The following is a 4,730-nucleotide window of genomic DNA, read 5'->3' as shown; positions in this document are numbered from 1 at the left end:
CTCTCTCTCTCTCACTTAATAACAAGCAACTCATTGGTTTACGATGTTAAAAGTCCATTACGTTGCTTTTTCCAAGCTCTGTGCCTGAAGATCACAAGGATCCCAGGTCCCCAGGCACACACAGTAGATGTTCCGACTCCCCCAACGACACATGGATCTCCTGTGGCGACACCGACCCTTGATCCGCCTGTCTCCAGTTCCATGATATCCCAGGCTTCTGAATCCGAGCTGAAATCTTAGGCCAAGCCAATGGCATGCTGAATAGCGGCTGATTGTGGAACCCCGAGAGCAGGTCCCATTCCCGCAAAGAACCATAGTCAGCGTGTAACCAAGTCAGGGTCTTCGAAATAACCCTGAAAGGTAAAAATAGAGATATTAAAGATGGAAATAGTTTTGAAGATGCAAGCAAAGGAGTCACTGTTGGGCGCCATAACTACTTTTCTCCACCTTTTCACTTCAGAATGAGGAATTCCAAGCGTTGCCTTGTGCTCAGTCACTCTCAGAAAGCCTGAACAACACTGGAAACACAAAAAAACACCCCAAGTTCCCTAGATTTTGGCTCTAAATATTGGTTGCTTGTTCCCCAGCTTGCTGAGCTCTTCCAGCATCTGCAGAACCCTGTGTGCTTTTGAAGTCTGAAGAACTTTTGATAGTCCTTTCCTTATGGCTAGTTCAAGATTTTTTTTCAGGAGGTTGAACTTGTGGATAAAGAGTTGTATTGACACGGGGCCTGATGCCCAAGCAGCCCTCTTCAGCGGCTCACTGAACTCGGAATCCCTTCCTTTACACATTTTTGTATGTGTAGATATATAAGTGTGTTTTTAATCAATGATGTTGCAGTTGTAAATAAGTATTATTTTTAATTCATTTTTTGTGTGAAATAAGTATTACCTTGTCGATTTCTATGTGTAGAGATTAATTGGTAAAGTTCAGCGTTCAATGCCTGTGTGTCATTTTGTCAGCTCAACTTGTTTCCGAGACCTTTCGTGCCCTTAAGCAATGATTCCAAACCTTCTGTAATCCAGCTGCAGTGATGGAACACGTTTTGAAACATAATAAAATGAAAGGGAAATACAGAACAATTAAGTTCAGTAATGAAAATTACCAAAATGTATTTTGTAATTCCCATATTCATTATAGTATTACAACAATACAATCTATGTATAGTCAATATCTTTACCACAATATAGTTGAATTATTAAAATTACTTTCAAAATATTGTGAGCTAATTGCCCTTTTAAATGCCATGTCAAATACTGATATAGTACTAATATTTCTGCAAAGGCCAAAAGGAAAACACTTGGTCTTTGAGAGGAATGGAGAGAATGTAAGAGAAAGCAAGAGTGCCAGAGAAGATGGTATGACAGGTAAAGAAAGCAGATTGTTGGAGGTGGGTCTTCAAGAGTGATTGAGTAGAATTGGGCAGATAGGTAGAAAGAGAGAGAGAGACTTAGTTTCAAAGCAGAAAGAGAGGGGAGAGGGGAGCAAGAAAGTAGCTTTCAGAGCAAGTAAACTGGTCAGAAGACTGGATAGATTGAACTTGTAGAGAGAAAAAATTTACACTCTTATAAACACAAGAGATTCTGTAGATGCTGGAAATCTAGAGTAATACATACAACATGCTGGAGAAACTGAGTAGATTAAGCAGCATATATTGAAATTAATAAATAGTCGGCATTTCAATCTGAGTCTCTACATCAGGACTGAAAAGGAAGGTGGAAGAAGCCAGAATAAGGTGGGAGATGGGAAAGACTATAAACAAGATAGGTGGGTGGGGGAGGGGAATGAAATGAGAAGCTGGAAGGTGATAGGTGGAAAAGATAAAGGACTGAAGAAGAAAGAATCCAATAGGAGAGAGTAGACCATGGATAAGGGGAAGGAGGAGAGGCATCAGGGGAAGGCGAAGTGAAGAGGTAAGAGGGAAGCCAGAGTCCGGAATGGAAGAAGAGGGAAAGGGAATGGTAAAATTACTGGAAATTTTAGAAATCAATGTTCATGCCAACAGGATGGAGGCTATCCAGTCAAAATAGGAGGCGTTGCTCATCCAACCTGAGGTTGGCTGTAGTGGAGATCTTGAGCCGACATGTCAGAATGGGAGCGGGGATAAGAATTGAGAGTTCTCCACCAAGAATTCCTGCTTGATGCAGATGGAGCAAAGGTGCTCAACTTCTAACTTACGTTGGTCTTCACCAGTGTTGAGGAGGCTGCTTCTGGAACACTGGATACAGTAGATGACCCTGACAGATTCCCGGATGAAGTTTTGCCTCAGCTGAATGGACTGTTTGGGGCCCTGAATGAAGGTGAGGGAGGAGGTGAATGATTAAGTGTAACACTTCTCACTCTCTCTATCATGAGCAGCCAATGACTGATAAACCAGAACAGAATAAGGTACATATAATATTTGCTCTCACCAGTCACAAGGGAAGAAAACTGTATTACACTTCAATACCTTCAAATGAGGCAGTGGAGTAGCAGGTAGTGTTGCGTAGGTCCCATGATCTGGGGTCAATTCTACTCTGAAAGCTGTCTGTGTGGAGTTTGCATGCTCTTCCTGCAACTGTGTTGGTTTCCCCCGGATATTCCAGTTTCCTCCCATGTTCCAAAGATATGGTCATAAGGAGATTAATGGGCCACTGTAGATCTTGCCTGTGTGTAGCGAGTGGTGGGTGAGTTAACTGGAATGTGAGACAGGAAAGTTATCGATGGTATGGTATCGATGGAATTGCATTGGGACTCAAAGATCCAGAGACTTCCTATATCTTCAAAAAATATGAGAAATTGCTGGAACATTTGGGCACTGGAACCTTAGAGTTATTCCATCGCCTCTACTTTGTTAGGAGTTTGAGGAGATATGGTATGTCACCAAATGTCTATAATTGTATGGTGGAGAGCTACAGCCGGATATGGAAGTTCCAATGCACAGGATTGAAAGATGCAAGAGAGTTGTAAACTCAGACAGCTCCATCATTCCCCTCCATCAAGGATGTCTTGAAAAAGTAATGCTTGAAGAAGACAGCATCGTTCTCACCACTTGGGACATACATCTGATGGTTACTACCAGCCAGGAAGAAGAACAGGAAGACTCGCACGCAAAGATTTCTGAACACTACCCTATTATTCCTTGTTCTCTATACATTTTATAATTATAGTAATTGTATGTCTTTACTATGTACTGCTTCCAGCAAACAATGAATTTCACATCACATCGGACAGTGACAATGAAGCCAATCCTGGTTCTGATACTTTGGACTGCATCTTGCAGCTCAGTTGAAATATAGTGAGCAGAAGCTTTAATCTTACATTCAGATGTTATTCTGTAAACATGAGCACATCTTACTGAACCAATTTATTTTTGCCTTATGCTGCACAGCAAGCTTTTAGAGATAAGTAATTGTGACAGGGAAGGTTAAAAATATTCACACCGTCACACCAGCTATTCAAAACTTTCAGATGATAGAAACATGCTTTTCAGTTTAATCCTGTATCTTTTCTGCCGGTCTAAATGATTTTTAGATATAGAGTAAATGTAGTGAAGAATCTGGCATCTCAACAGTACAGAAAAATGCATATATTGTATGTATATAAATTTAATAAGATTACCAGATTCTGCTTAAAAAAAACACAGAAGTAAGCTGTCTGTGGAGCTTCACTATACGCTTGGATGCACAAAAGTGTGTCCAAAATAATAAGCACTCTAAGATCAAAAATGAATTCTGAAAAATAATTTTCTGTGATTCTGGACAATTTTAGGAACACTTTTTGCAGCAACAATAAAGCAACTCTGCAGTTGGTTCCACTATGCAGTTTCTAAGCTAAAATCAATACAACCAGCCTCTTGTGCTTTGATACAATTCTACACTCCGAGACATCTTTGTTTGAATCAAAAGAGTTTATTATTGTTAATCTAATAGTACAGAGAGCTAAGTAGACACTGAGAACTGCAGCTTCCTCAAGAAGCTAATTCAATAAAATATATTTCAGAAAAAAACAAGAAATATTTTAACTTTATTTCCTAGGCATAAAAGATTTAGAGAAATTACAGATTGTGGCATGGAGTGTCTGGGCCAAGTCAAGGCAGGCCCGGGCCCAAGAGTGAGGAACAAGACAATATTTGACCAATTTAAGTGCCGGGACGGATTTGAGAGGTCAAGGTCAGGCCGAATTGAGGTGGTGGGGCCTGGGCCTGAAAGCATTTTGAAGCAATAGAGCCTGGATCCATGAGTGAAGAACAAACTGATACTTGGTTGTTTAAGTGCTGAGCCAGATTGGAGAGGTTGGGTACAAGCTGAATCAAGGTGGTGTGGCCCGGGTCCAAGAGTGAGGAACAAACTGATATTTGGCCAATTTAAGCGCTGAGTCAAATTAAAAAGGTTGGGGCTAGAAGCGAGGGACAGGCCAGTGTTCATTTCACTCCTTGGCGAGGTTTACTCATCTCTGCACTGAACTGAGGCTGTGGCCTGTAACTAACGGACTCCTGCACCGATTGCAGTATCGACTGGCTTTATGGCTGTGAACTTGCAGAATTTTAGTTCTAAATGTTACTTGCTTATTTTTTGATTGTTTGCACAATTTGTTTGTTTTTGTTGCACACTGGGTATTTGATGGTCTTTTCTAGTGGGTCCTATTGGGTTTCTTTGTTTTGTGGCTGGTAAGGAGATGAATCTCAAGATTGTATAATGTATACCTACTTTGATAATAAATGTACTTTGAACTTTGATTTTTTTATTGCT

At 40.6% G+C, this 4,730-nt stretch overlaps 1 long non-coding RNA gene across 1 annotated transcript; it reads right to left on the bottom strand.

Annotated features, from left to right (window-relative positions):
• Positions 1–244: 244 nt before the first annotated feature.
• LOC132392321 (uncharacterized) lies at positions 245–2,279 on the bottom strand. Its single transcript, XR_009511487.1, has 3 exons — positions 2,179–2,279; positions 892–1,025; positions 245–353 (listed from the first exon to the last, which is right to left on the bottom strand). It is a non-coding gene; the product is annotated as an uncharacterized LOC132392321 (long non-coding RNA).
• Positions 2,280–4,730: the final 2,451 nt, after the last annotated feature.

Source organism: Hypanus sabinus, chromosome 4 (assembly GCF_030144855.1).
Source record: "Hypanus sabinus isolate sHypSab1 chromosome 4, sHypSab1.hap1, whole genome shotgun sequence".
Lineage (NCBI taxonomy): Eukaryota > Metazoa > Chordata > Chondrichthyes > Myliobatiformes > Dasyatidae > Hypanus > Hypanus sabinus.
Note: the sequence above shows the minus strand (reverse complement) of the source record. Positions and strands in the feature narration are given on the sequence as shown.